The sequence below is a fragment of the Mauremys reevesii genome, linkage group 1, assembly GCF_016161935.1.
Source record: "Mauremys reevesii isolate NIE-2019 linkage group 1, ASM1616193v1, whole genome shotgun sequence".
NCBI classification, from domain to species: domain Eukaryota; kingdom Metazoa; phylum Chordata; order Testudines; family Geoemydidae; genus Mauremys; species Mauremys reevesii.
In genome coordinates, this window is record NC_052623.1 from 140,579,444 (window position 1) to 140,595,179 (window position 15,736).

A 15,736-nucleotide genomic window follows, 5' to 3' on the forward strand; every position below is an offset into this window, starting at 1 on the left:
TGTGTCAATTATGGTTTTTCTCTTAAACCCAGTATCCTGTTTACATAAATAAGAAAATAATATTCAGTTTGTTGCCTACTTTGAAAGTAACTATTGTACAAGGTGTCTTGTCTTTTGAAATGTGGTACTATGCTGCCTTTTCTTAAACATTCATGCCACAAGTAACTCCGAAATTCTCCGATAGCTTACATTTTGTCATTAAGTTGTAAATTATTAGGTCTCCTTTTAATGAAACCATAATACAGAGGTCTCTTCTTTAACCCAGCAGTTCGTTTATTTTTTTCATGGATGTAGATACATTACAAAATGTGCATGCTCATGAATAATAGCAACTGTTTTCTTGAGTAGGGTGTGGGATTTGTTTCATGGAGTCCTTCCCACACTGAAGACTGAGACTTAGGGTAGGTTTACACTTACCTTCCGGGTCGACGCGGTGAGTTCGACTTCTCAGAGTTCGAACTATCACATCTGATCTAGATGCAATAGTTCGAACTCCGGAAGCGCTGCGGTCGACTCCAGTACTCCACCACTGCAAACGGCGGTGGCGGAGTCGACGGGGGAGCCGCGGAGTTCGACCCCGCCGCGTCTGGACGGGTGAGTAGGTCGAACTAGGGTACTTCGAATTCAGCTACGCTATTCACGTAGCTGAATTTGCGTACCCTAGTTCAACCCCCCTTCTTAGTGTAGACCAGGCCTTAGACTATCATACCACTAGTAATAGGGACCTGGCCTGGGCTTATTCTGTTAAGATTCTGCTGCTGCTATCAGAATGCTGGGCTCAGACTGATGTTATTTTTCAGTTGATGGGATCTCCTTAGCACTGTCTTTTCCAGGTGATCCTGCAGATTGTAGAACAGACCTGATGACCCATGTTTTCCAGTCCTGCCATTATGAAGGTCTAACTCATATGGAGCATTCGGCAGCTCCCGCTGAAGATATTTCTGTTAATGGGAGGTAAGTTGACAGTGGAAATCTAGATTTGCAGAATGAGCAGTGGGGAGTTTTTTGTGGTCCAGATAGGGGGAGGAGCAGGTCTGAACTTGGGTTTGCAAGATGGTAAATAGTAGATGCAGAATGAAATCCAAGTTGAGGGAAATCAGAAAATGCAAGTGGCAGACTAGACTTAGAAGGAGAAGTAGAGGGACTTGGATGGAAGATGGCAAAAATTTCATGGGGCATGAACAGTACCTTTTTTTTAATTGTTTTAATTCTACTGTCAGAGTTCTAATGTTTTATTTATATTTACATAATACAGTTAACATAATTTCATTAAATTTAATATTCCTATCTCTGAAGGTAAAAACTGTCACATATAGCCTTTCAGAGCGGTACAAAAATAGGTGAACCATGCTGATACATAGGAATACAATAATTAAAATGCTATCAAAAAGCTTGCATTTTCATAGATTCCAACCAAAAAAGTTGCATAAAAGGAGAAATGTGATTGCAATATGTAAACTTAAAGGCTCTGTTCCTTCAAACATGTATGTGAGTTCAACTGGGTGAAATTTTTTCAGCAAAAAACTTTTCAGAGCTGGGTAACTATTCATGAATTTCGGTTGATTTCAGCAAATCATTTTGGCCGGAAAAAAAAAGTTTTGGAAATATGACCAAAATATTAATGATTTGCCCAGCTCTACATCTGATTAAGTAGGCTGACTGATTTCAGTAGGGTTATGCACATCCATAAGTGTTTTCAGTCTGGGGCCTAAATTTCTAACAACTTAGATTAAAGTTATTTCAAAAAATAAGGAAGACAGTGACCTTTTAAATACAAAGAACCGCATTAACATAACAAACTCGCTGGAGGAAAACACTTTTCTTGAAAGGTAAATTACAAATCTAACATGAAAACTGAGTTGAGCCCAGAAATACAGTGTGTACTGAATGCACTCAGTAACCAGGCTGTAACATGAACAGGGCCCAATATATTCCAAAATCCTGGAATCCACTCCTTGCTCTGCAAAATTGTTCCAAAATCTAATCATTCATTTTTAAAGTGTTTCTAGCCCTTGCGTGTTCACATTTTCAAGGTTTTTTTTTGCAAAGCATAAATTGGTATAGTGTTTTTGTCCTAATATTAACTCAGAGGTGTGAACTGCCCATTCATCTCAATGAGATGAGATGTTAACTCTTGAGTCTTAAAAACAATTTAAATATCAGCATTAATTATATGCTGATTATTTTAGCAGAAACAACCAGCTAATAGGGAAAAAAATTATCTGCCCCCCATTTTCTGTGTAGATTGCTCCTTGCGGGATTAGGGCCTGCCAGATTACTAGGAAGATAGTGAATACACAAAGTGCTGACGATGCAAAAAGTGATATCAAATGCACAAAGTAAACAGGAACCAAATAGAGAAATATTTTTGCTCTGAGACGGAAAGACAAATAACCACCCAGTTTAATAACTGTAATAGATTAAAAAAAAAAAATCCAGTCAGAAATGGGATTAAGTTGACTGTGAGAGAACCAACAGCTAATTCGGGAGAGCTGGTCAGGCTTCTAGGTCAATGGGACACAATCATTCCGGGGTACAAAATATATCGGAAGGACAGAACAGGTCGTGCAGGGGGAGGAGTGGCACTATATGTGAAAGAAAGTGTAGATTCAAATGAAGTAAAAATCTTAAGCGAATCCACATGTTCCATAGAATCTCATGGATAGAAATTTCATGCTCTAGTAAAAATATAACATTAGGGATCTATTATCGACCACCTGACCAGGACAGTAATAGTGATGATGAAATGCTGAGGGAAATTAGAGAGGCTATCAAACTTAAGAACCCAATAATAGTGGGGGATTTCAATTATCCCCATATTGACTGGGAACATTTCACTTCAGGACGAAATGCAGAGATAAAATTTTTCGATACTTTAAATGACTGCTTCATGGAGCAGCTGGTACAGGAACCCACAAGGGGAGCGGCAACTCTAGATTTAATCCTGAGTGGAGCGCAGGAGCTGGTCCAAGAGGTAACTATAGCAAGACCGCTTGGAAATAGTGACCATAATACAATAGCATTCAACATCCCTGTGGTGGGAAGAACACCTCAACTGCCCAACACTGTGGCATTTAATTTCAAAAGGGGGAACTATACAAAAATGAGGGGGTTAGTTAGACAAAAGTTAAAAGGTACAGTGACTAAAGTGAAATCCCTGCAAGTTGCATGGGCCCTTTTTAAAGACACCATAATAGAGGCCCAACTTCAATGTATACCCCAAATTAAGAAAAACAGTAAAAGAACTAAAAAAGAGCCACCGTGGCTTAACCATGGGCGCCAACTTATATGGGCTCGTGGGGCTAAAGCCCCAGGAATATTGACAATCAGGGGCTCTACTCCACCAATATTTGGAGCTAGGTTTCTCCCCTGCTTCGAGCACAGGGGAGTCAGAGGGCTCTGGGCTGCCTGCAACTGCGGGGAGCCCAGAGCCTTTTAAATCCCAGCCGCGGCCAGGAGTCAGAGGGCTCTGGGCTGCCCGCTGCGGCGGGGAGCCCAGAGCCCTTTAAATCTCAGCCGCGACCGGCAGTCAGAGGGCTGTGGGCTGCCTGCAACCGCAGGGAGCCCAGAGCCCTTTAAATCTCAGCTGCGGCCGGGAGTCAGAGGGCTGTGGGCTGCCTGCAGGAGCAGGGAGCCCAGAGCCCTTTAAATCTCAGCCGCCGATTTAAAGGGCTCAGGGCTCCCCGCGGCTGCCAGTAGCCCAGAGCCCTTTGAATCCCAGCCCCTGGCCGCTGATTGCCCCCTCCCCAGACCCCTGTCCCAACTGCCCCCCAGGACCTCCACCCCCTATCTAAGCACTACTGGTCCTTGTCCCCCGATTACCCCCTCCCAAGACCCCTGGCCCTAACTGCCCCTTGGGACCCCAGCCCCTATCTAAGCCTCCCTTCTCCTTGTCCCCAACTGCCCCCTCCTGAGACCCCATCCCACTTGCCCCCAGGACCCCACCCCCTACCTGTCCCCTGATAAACCTCCTGGACTCCCATGCCTATCCAATTGCTGCCTATCCCCTGACTGCCCCTCCGAACCTCTGCCCCATCCAACCCCCTGCTCCTTGTCCCTTGACTGCCCCCCGGAACCCCCAACCCCTTCTCCAACCCCCAAACCGCTCACTGTGCCACTCAGACCAGCGTGTCTGGCTCCGTGCAGCTCCAGATAGTTGCTGCCATGCTCCCCCATGGAGCCCACAGCCCTCTCCCACCCCCAGCACCTGCCTTCCAGATTTGAACACCTCAAAGTTCAAGAGTGCTCAAGCTCGGTTTGGGCAGCTTTTATTTCATTTCTCCCAAATCAGTTTCCCCTGCAAGGTGCCAACTGAAGGTGTTGGAGAACAGAGAGATCGGGTGGCCTCTAAATGCCTGGAAAAGAGACAAAGGCCAGAGGAGGGAGTGTCAGTGCCTGTGCGGACTTCTGGGAAGTGCATGGTGTGGAAGGGGATGCTGTGATGCTTTGGAACAACTCCATACAAAGTCAGTCAGGATTCTGGGGGAGCCTCCTCTCTCTGAGCAGACTGTCTCCAGGGCAAGAAGCTTACACTTTCCTGGGTCTGACCACGGAGCATTCAGCTTGCCCTTCCACATCATGCACTTTCCACAGCGAGTCTGCCCAGGCGGGTCCTGGGGCAACCAGAGGTCCCTGCACCCCAACTCCGCAGTCAGATGTGACTCTCAGCCAGACAGTAAAACAGAAGGTTTATTAGATGACGGGAACACAGTTTAAACAGAGCTTGTTGGTACAGAAAACAGAACCCCTCTGTCAGGTCCATCTTTGGGGGTGGGGAGCCCAGAACCAAGTTCTGAGTCTCTCCCCATTTCCCCAGCCAGCTCCAAACTGACACTCCCTCCTCTGGCCTCTGTCTCTCTTCCGGACAAGGAGGCCACCTGATCTCTTTGTCCCCAACACCTTCAGTTGGCATCTTGCAGGGGAAACTGAGGCACCCACACAGTATTCAGAGAAAATATTAAGAACATTCCCACTTCATCACAACAGGTGCAACAAAATATAATACTGTATATTGAAGTAGGCAAGTGCTGCTTCTGACTTTCCACTTTTAATTGACCCTTGTAATCTTGTGGCACTGACGCGTTGTAGCTTCATTTTATATCGGCTTACAGGGCGGGAGCGGGGGGGGCCCACCAAAAATTATACAAACCTGCTGCCTATGGGCTTAACAACCATGTAAAAGAAGCAGTGAGAGATAAAAAGACTTCCTTTAAAAAGTGGAAGTCAGATCCTAGTGAGGCAAATAGAAAGGAGCACAAGCACTGCCAACTTAAGTGCAAGAGTGTAATAAGAAAAGCCAAAGAGGAGTTTGAAGAACGGCTAGCCAAAAACTCCAAAGGTGGTAATAAAATGTTTTTTAAGTACATCAGAAGCGGGAAGCCTGCTAAACAACCAGTGGGGCCCCTTGACGATCGAAATACAAAAGGAGCGCTTAAAGACGATAAAGTCATTTCAACTAAATGGATTCTTTGCTTCAGTCTTCACAGCTGAGGATGTTGGGGAGATTCCCAAACCTGAGCTGGCTTTTGTAGGTGACAAATCTGAGGAACTGTCACAGATTGAAGTGTCACTAGAGGAGGTTTTGGAATTAATTGATAAACTCAACATTAACAAGTCACCGGGACCAGAGGGCATTCACCCAAGAGTTCTGAAAGAACTCAAATGTGAAGTTGCGGAACTATTAACTAAGGTTTGTAACCTGTCCTTTAAATCGGCTTCGGTACCCAATGACTGGAAGTTAGCTAATGTAACGCCAATATTTAAAAAGGGCTCTAGAGGGGATCCTGGCAATTACAGACCGGTAAGTCTAACGTCGGTACCGGGCAAATTAGTCGAAACAATAGTTAGGAATAAAATTGTCGGACACATAGAAAAACATAAACTGTTGAGCAATAGTCAACATGGTTTCTGTAAAGGGAAATCGTGTCTTACTAATCTATTAGAGTTCTTTGAAGGAGTCAACAAACATGTGGACAAGGGGGATCCGGTGGACATAGTGTACTTAGATTTCCAGGAAGCCTTTGACAAGGTCCCTCACCAAAGGCTCTTACGTAAATTAAGCTGTCATGGGATAAAAGGGAAGGTCCTTTCATGGATTGAGAACTGGTTAAAGGACAGGGAACAAAGGGTAGGAATAAATGGTAAATTCTCAGAATGGAGAGGGGTAACTAGCGGTGTTCCCCAAGGGTCAGTCCTAGGACCAATCCTATTCAATTTATTCATAAATGATCTGGAGAAAGGGGTAAACAGTGAGGTGGCAAAGTTTGCAGATGATACTAAACTACTCAAGATAGTTAAGACCAAAGCAGATTGTGAAGAACTTCAAAAAGATCTCACAAAACTAAGTGATTGGGCAACAAAATGGCAAATGAAATTTAATGTGGATAAATGTAAAGTAATGCACATTGGAAAAAATAACCCCAACTATACATACAACATGATGGGGGATAATTTAGCTACAACGAGTCAGGAAAAAGATCTTGGAGTCATCGTGGATAGTTCTCTGAAGATGTCCACGCAGTGTGCAGAGGCGGTCAAAAAAGCAAACAGGATGTTAGGAATCATTAAAAAGGGGATAGAGAATAAGACTGAGAATATATTATTGCCCTTATATAAATCCATGGTACGCCCACATCTCGAATACTGTGTACAGATGTGGTCTCCTCACCTCAAAAAAGATATTCTAGCACTAGAAAAGGTTCAGAAAAGGGCAACTAAAATGATTAGGAGTTTAGAGAGGGTCCCATACGAGGAAAGATTGAAGAGGCTAGGACTCTTCCGCTTGGAAAAGAAGACTAAGGGGGGCTATGATAGAGGTATATAAAATCATGAGTGATGTTGAGAAAGTGGATAAGGAAAAGTTATTTACTTATTCCTATAATACAAGAACTAGGGGTCAGCAAATGAAATTAATAGGCAGCAGGTTTAAAACAAATAAAAGGAAGTTCTTCTTCACGCAGCGCACAGTCAACTTGTGGAACTCCTTACCTGAGGAGGTTGTGAAGGCTAGGACTATAACAATGTTTAAAATGGGACTGGATAAATTCATGGTGGCTAAATCTATAAATGGCTATTAGCTAGGATGGGTAAGAATGGTGTCCCTAGCCTCTGTTCGTCAGAGGATGGAGATGGATGGCAGGAGAGCGATCACTTGATCGTTGCCGTTAGGTTCACTCCCTCTGTGGCACCTGGCTTTGGCCACTGGCGGTAGACAGATACTGGGCTAGATGGACCTTTGGTCTGACCCGGTACGGCCGTTCTTATGTTCTTATGTTATGTTCTCAAAGGTTCTGGATCTATGTTGCTTATTGAAAAAATATGCTTCAATATCAGTTTTATAAATGTTTTAAAAAAAATTAAACAAAATCAAGAAAACATACAACCAAAGCCAAAATATTGTTAATATTAAACTAAACTAAGATGAAAGCAATACATCTATCAGATCAATAAATCAACAAATTAGTCTCAGTACTGGATTGGAATTAAATCTTCAAATTAAATCATCAGATTAATACAACAAATTATCCTTATACATTCTAAGAAGGGATATCAGGAGATAGCTTATAAATAAGGCTATGAATCTGTCACAGATTCTGTGATTTTACAAGACCTCTCTGACTTCTTGAAAATTCCAATAATTCAGCCCTGGGTGGCAGCGGAGCTTGGGCTTCAGCCCCAGGCAGTGGAAGGCCTCAGGCTTCTCAATAAATTCATGATTTGCTGTTCATTGCCTACATTCTGTCCATGACATTAATAAAAATATCCATGCCTTACTTATAAACCCTAATTTAAAGAATTTTACCCAAATCGAATCTATAACTTGGAACTGGTTAAAGATTTTGCTGCTGAAACAATTATTATCTAAAGTCTGAACCACAATCTCAGAGCCAATTTCCAATCTTCCACAGATTTCAGTCAGTTCTTCTGTGGTGACTAACCCTTTCCTCACCTTCCTCCAACAGATATTATAAAACGGGCTTTAAAAGAACACCCTGATAAGCAGCAGTTCTACATCTTTTGTTTATCAGTTTACAGCTGACAACTTAAAGTTCCTTAGGGCTCTTAAACAGTTATGGTACACTTTAATGAGTATACTTAAGAGACTATGTTTAGGGCTGTTTACATCAGGGGAACTTACTTTCTAGCCCTTTCCCTGTGTAGACACTACAGGTTCATGCTTTCACACCCTAAAATTACAGAATAAAAGGGCAGGCATGTCTCTTGACTAATGATAACAAAGGACAAAAATAAAAAAAAAGGGGTGGGGGACAAGATGCTTAAGATAACAGGAGGTTTGCATGCTCTTTAGCTCTCATAGGGTGCTGGGCTCTTGTAGAGCAGGAGCTGGAACTGCAAAGAGCCAGAAAGTGATGTTCCACTGGCACAGTAGTTCTTGCTAGTGGGCCTCCTTCAGGTGCAGGGAAAGACTGGTCAAAGGGTGGAATGCCCTAGTTGTTGATGTTGCAACTTCCTTTTCCCGAGGTGATCAGTCTTAAGGACACTGGAATATTAGTATTCCCTTAGGTAGTTTGTTGACAAGAAAAGCAAAGCTTCTCAGGCCTTACTCTTGAATTATTATGGTTTGCAAGCTTTGCTCACTCCACCTTGCAGCGCCTCCCTCCCCGAGGCATTCAGACAAATCAGGTGTAAGGCTTGTTTTGGAACCATGCAGCCTGGTCCAATCAGGTTTAAATTAGGTCATCATTCACTAGTGGTAACTCAGAAAGGTCCCACGTGAGCCAGGCAATGTAACATGTAAGATATTCTTTAAAGGCCTTTTGTATGCTGGGATGAATTAAAGGGCAAAAGGGAACTTTAAATCTAAATTAAGTACTTTTGTGAATTTGTGAAAGCTTAATATTTGTACTGATGTATATAAATTCTGTTTGTTTGCCAAGTATATAACTTGAAGGTGGCAATTTTGCAACAAAAAAACTTCAAAAACAGACTCCAAAGAGACTGCTGAACTTGAATTAATATGCAAATTAGACACAATTAACTCAGGCCTAAACAGAGACTGGGAATGGTTGGGTCATTATACTAATTGAATCTATTTCCCTATGTTAAGTTCTCCTCACACCTTCTATGGGTCATCTTAATTATCACTTCAAAAGTTTTTTTTTTCCTGCTGATGATAGCTCATCTCAATTGATTAGACTCTTCCTGTTGGTATGCATACTTCCACCTTTTCATGTTCTCTGTATGTATAAATATCTCCTGTCTGTGTGTTCCATTCTATGCATCCGAAGAAGTGAGCTGTAGCTCAGAAAAGGTCATGCTGAAATAAATTTGTTAGTCTCTAAGGTATCCCAGAATGCCTGTTCAGCCACTCTGCTCATCAGGTCAGAGTGGTCCCTGTCCCATTCAGGCAGGGTTAATTCCTGAGGAGATGGAGGTGCTGCATTTAACAAATCAAATAAATTATGAATTTTTTTTTATTATTGCATAAAGTGAAGATAACAAAACCCAATGAAAACACAGGTAACAAACACCACTGTTCGTTCTGCAGCCACTGCTCATCATCCCAGACTTCCAATCATCAGACTCCTCCCTGTCACTTTGGAGCTGAAGAGGAATAGCTCAACTGCCCAGCGTGATGTGCTGGCGACAGTCAGTAAGGTGCCACAAGTACTCCTGTTCTTTTTGCTTACATATGAATACTCTTACCATCTAAAATGCACCCGCATACTTCCACTATTCAGTTTGTTCCTATGTGACTATAACAGTGGGAGAGATTTCCAAGGGCTCAAATGCCAGTTGGGTGCCCAACTCTCATGGAAAGTTATTGCTTCTCACTATAAAGTACAAGAAATGTTTTTTATAATTAAAAAAACATTTTCTGGGAGTGTATAAACTAACAAAAAGATCTTTATCTGACTGAAAACTGATATATAAGGTCTCTGCCCACTGGCAAAAAAAAATCTGGTAATATTGTAAAATCTGCTTAGTTGATTTTAACCTGGAAGACTGAAGCAAAAATTGTTTTGGATGCTCCTCTATATTTTTATGGAACCTCCAACACCTTTCATTTAAAAGGATCAAAGTGCCAAGTCGTTAGTGTATAGCATATCTAGCTGGTTCCGTTTGGTAGGAGGAAAAGCACTAAGGCTCTGAGTTTTTTAAACAAATGTATATAAGTAGACACCTCCACCGATGCAGACCTTCATTGACTTCAGTGGAGCACTATTTTGGCTCAAGAGTCTACTTCCATGCAACCCTTTGGAGGACTGAGGCTTGGGATATTAAACTTAAAAAATGACTAATTCCATTGAGCATTAATTCATTTAGATGTAAAGTGTACTGCACTATATTTTATATGTACAGCCTGGGACAACACTCTTAGAAGGTGTAAGAGCTTCAAAAATTGGACCTGGTTTTAACTTCAACAGGAACATAAATGATGTGTATACTATCTGAACTGATATTTACAATATATAGCATGGGGAGTGGCTTGCCAATAATTGTAGTACAATAGCTGTACTCCCAGTAAGTGAACAATAATAATGATTACCCAGTGGTGGGTGATATTTTGGTCATGAAACATTTAGTTTTAAACACAAATGACTTTTCTGTTTAAGATATAAAACACGAGTTCAAATTTTTTAAACTAATTGGTAAAAATGTATAAAACTATATTAAATTAATGCTATCACCATATGATGAGCTAATTGTTTCTACATTTTCTTTGAATTTTATTAAAAGATTGAGATACATGTAACTAACTTCTTTAAAATAATTACACAGAAGGTAAGAGTAAGGCAATTTTTATAAAATAATGGAAATTAAAACTTAATACTATGTAACTGCTTATAATCTTTGCAGTGTAGCCCAAGAGTTATTGGTCTTTGCTTTTCACATATATACAGAAATCATCAGACGTGCTCATTGTTAGCTTTAACTGAACACAGTTGCAAATGGAGGAGGAATATCCTCTTTAAATATATTGTCATTTTAAATTCAGAGACACTGTGTATAGAAACTCTTTTGAAAAATTAATCCCCTGCTTCATCTCAGGAAGTTATTGAAGAGATTGTAACAACACTGAGGTAGGCAGAGGAAAATTAGAAACCGGTGAGCTGCTTTCTGTACATGCATTAATTAGCACTGATACAAACTAAACTTCCAAACAGTTAAAGTACAGGCTGTAAATAAATATATTAATTTTAACAGAAAATGAGCACAAAAGTGAGGAAATTTAATTAAGATTTAAAACAAACACTGGAAAATCAGGCTTCCTTCAACTAGTTTGCAAATAATTATGGTTACACCATTAACTCTGGGAGAAATCTATTACTAGCCATGTGAAAGAATGTCTTCTTTGTTGTGATGATCACTATCTGAACAGCTGGCTGCATGATGCAATTTGGTAGATCTTTCAGTAGAGGGAAAAACAAACTTGTTTTATCTGTCACAAAAATAACTCATTTTAAACATTCACATTTACTAATCTGGGGTTTCACGGGACCATGGAGTATCTCCCCAATGAGTCTTTGCACTTTTTTTGAGGGGCCATGTTTAACTCCTTCCCCTCAGTAGCATCTTATTTCAGTTTTAGATAAAGTATTCCTCACAAAGTAGGGGGAAGCAGAAAAAAAAGATACAATGTAATCAATGGGTTATATACAAAATTAGAGGAAATATCTTGATGTAATCTTAAAATAAATTACTTTAAGAATCAACCATGTGTGAGCATGTGGATGCATGTCCCAAACCAAAGCTCAGTAGTCACACATTGTCCCCAGCTGAACTCTAAAATCAGGGTTCTCTTACTCCAAAACTCAGTTTTTACAGCTAGATAAGTTTCCTATCTTGACTTCTATTTGCTCCCTGAAAAGGGCAACTGAGCCTAATTTACTTAACATTCCATCTGTTAGACAAACCTGAGATTTTCCTTTCTTTTAATGCAAAGGATTGTCCTCACCTGAACTGATCCTTATCCACCCACACTTCTTTATCTTCTTACCTGTAGAAACTTGCATCTGATGAGTTTTCTTATGCTGGCCACATGTCAGTTCATAACTGACACACCTACCATTTAAATTTCAAGCAGCAGTTCTGTCTTTCATTGTAAAATCATAACCAGCATCCAGCCTATATGAGGTAATAACAAGACTTCCAGCTCCATCAAATATAGTTGCGGATGTTAAGCATGATTCATTATTAGGAGTGGGGGAGAAGACCCTGTTATATATACATTTTGGAGTGGATGTGGAAAAAATTGATTTACCTCTGTAGCTGGAATGTGGAATCTAAGTAATACTAGAAAAGTGAATGAGACACAGCTGGGTATCAGTCATTTAGTGGGGTGAAGCACTGGTGCAAAGCCTTAATAATATTGGAACTGGATCAGATTCCTGGTCCATTTAGTCCAGCATCCTGTCCCCAACGGTGGCCAGCTCTTTGGAAGAAGAGGCAATACAAATCTTGCATTAGGCAGATGTGGGATAATCTGCTCCCCAGATTAGGTGTCTCTGTAATCACTAATAGAGATTGGTTTAAAACCTGAAGCATGAGGTTTAACAGTTCTTCCAAAATTTGTTAGCATTGGTTTTATATTTACCATCTTTTAATTTAAATTAATATCCTCTTGTTCTTATCAAACACAAGGAACTAGAAGCTCCCAATCTGCCTTCTCTGTAATCATTTTATACCTAACCCTCTCTAAACCATCATCTATTGCAATATCTTTTTTGATATGGGATGATCAGTATTCATAGAATCATAGACTTTAAGGTCAGAAGGGACCATTATGAGCATCTAGTCTGACCTCCTGCACAATGCAGGCCACAGAATCTCACCCACCCACTCCTGTATCAAACCTGTCTCTGAGCCACTGAAGTCCTCAGATCATGGTTTAAAGACTTCAAGGGGCACAGAACCTTCCAGCAAGTGACCCGTGCCCCATGCTGCAGAGGAAGGCAAAAAAAACCCAGGGCTTCTGCTAATCTGCCCTGTAGGAAAATTCCTTCCCAACCCCAAATATGGCGATCAGTTAAACCCTGAGCATGTGGGCAAGACTCACCAGCCAGCACCCAAGAAAGAATTCTCTGTAGTAACTCAGATCCCACCCTATCACAAGCCACAACGATGAAGGAGGTCAATTCACCCAAGCTTGCATGGCTTTTTCTCCAGTGACTGCAGGCAGCGCCTCCTCTGCACCTTTGGGGATGGGATCCCAGAGCCCAAGCCTTTGGCCAAATGCTTCTGCTCTGCTTCCACCTCCCCTTGCAGGGCAGAAGCGAGGACCTTCCACTCATCCCTCCTGGGGACCTCCAGCCTTGCTCGTCCCCTCTAAGGTCACAGTCACAGCCAGGGGCGGCTCTATGTTTTTTGCCGTCACAAGCATGGCAGTCAGGTATTGCTGCCAGTACTCTGGGGGAGGCCACCCAATTGCTTTAGATAATCATATAGTGTGTTCTGCGTCCCATCCATTCCTTATGTATTCTAACATCTTGTTTGCTTTTCTGATTGCAGCTTCCTGGTGTGTTCATTGAACTGTCCACGAAGACATCAGGTCACTTTCTTGAGTTGATGCAGTTAATTTAGAACCCTGTAAAGTATCTTGTAGTATAAATTTGTCCCTTCATTGTGCATTTACTTTGCATGTACTTGAGTGGTCAATATGTGGAAGATACATGAGAAGATATGATCTCTGATCTGTGCCGTGCCGACAATAGAGGGTCTGATTTTCAGCTAGAGAAGGGGGGTCACACATCATTTTCTTTGGAATGAAGGATGTCTGTGGCTTTTAGATGAAAGTGAGGTCAGAGATGGTGATTACAAAAGGACAAAACTAAGACTGGTGTTAAGCCTTAACTAAGTATTTCCAGACTGCCTTGCAGTTAGAAGGTTATATGTAAAATAAATATTATTTAGCTTTCAAATGGTTGTTTTCTTGAATTTTTTCATACCTTGTTTTAAATACAACCATAGCACTCTGAATGATGTGTGAAAACTTACTGAAGCAACTCCATTTACATCAAGTTGTGCAGGAATCCCAGCCCTAATACTCTTTGCTTTGTGGCTCTTAGAAGATTTGCAGGGCTGTTTTTCTTGTAACAAGTAGTGATTTCCATGGAATTTGATGGGTATCCTGTGCTTTGAAAATCAGACCATTAATGCAGGTGCCTAAATATGGAATTAGGAAATTAAGCTTTAAATACTTTTTTTTAATTGGCTATTGTCTCTACTAATTAAAACCTCACACTAGACATTTTAGCAGACTTAAAATGCACACAAGGAACGAGAAAGTGCACATTATACAATGCTATTTAAAACAAACCATCGCGAGAGAACATTCTTTTATTTTGAAGCAAGACTCCCATTGATTTCCTCCAGTATTCAATCTTTATCTATTCATGTTGTAATTTTGCATTGCAAAATTTGGCTTAGATCTGAGAGCTACACAACTCCTGGGGGAGATAAGTTTTCAGAGAACACTTCTACCTAATGCTGCAGCCAAGAATATATAGTTTTAGCTTTAGTTCATTTTTTATTCTTCACTGAAACAATAACCTTTGAAAATCATTAAGCTTTAACTAACTTGGACAGTTCAGCATTTCTGTTAATCTGTGACAACCTTTGCTCTTTTTCAATGACACTTCTTACCAGTGGAAAGCAAAAGTGTCTGAGAAACTGGTGTAGGTTGGAAAAAAATAATTAAGGCATGCCTCAAAACTTAAGAAATGCAAAAGAGATTATGGAGACTTTCACCTTTAAATCAGTTATATGAATTGAGTAGACTGTGACTGAAAGTTCTTGCTTCCGAAGAAGTGGGTATTCACCCACAAAAGCTCATGCTGCAAAACGTCTGTTAGTCTATAAGGTGCCACAGGACTCTTTGCTGCTTTTGCATCATTCAGTCACTATCTATTCACCTTTTGGACCCAAGTTAAGTGAAATGGTGGTTTGTCTAGTGCCAAGTTGACTAGTCCTGGTCTATTGTTACATAACCCATCATCCAATGGCCATCTTATCAGAAGTTTGTGACTGTACATTACCATTCAGGTATAATTTGCAAATGCAAATTTGCATTTATACTGCATGTGCTCAGACCTACGCTCATAAATGGCATTTCAGTTTCCAGTATTGTCAGTCAGGATCTTTGCAAGCACGCTAATTTTTAAAGGAAAATAGCTTACAAAAAGAGAGTAGAATAGGAGGTAAAAGAATAGCTTTTCCTGCTGGAGATATGATTTCCAGTGAAATATTTATGGTAGTTTTCTCATCCTAGTTCGAATTTGTGCACTTCAGAGTACTATGAAGTGTGGCATGGCAGGTAGGTGGCCTTCGCACACAAGGCCTATGACTGACTGTGGAAAATGATGGTATCTGTTCTCATTATGCCTGCCTCAACCTTCTCATTAGCACTAATCTTTCACATGAGTTGTTACCAAGACATTTTTTTTTCATATAGTAATTATGCTGGTCCTTACCACCAGCATTAACAAAAAGTAGAGTGCCAGAAGTGTAAAAATCACTGCAGTTGAAAATATTTTTTAATCTGTTTATTGTCTGAGGAAAATTCTGTTGCTGGAATGGCCTCCTCAGACTCCTACTTCACTGGTAAGTACTAATTTGTTTCTGGCACCCTAACACAATGCAGTTGGTCTTATGGTTAAGCTTTTACTTTAATAAAAATAAAGGAAGGCTAGCCAGCACCAACTGTAGGGGAGAGGGCTTCCTTTTCCCACCCCCCTCCGTAGTTCAGAGTTGAATTGGTTTTTCTCTCCCCTTC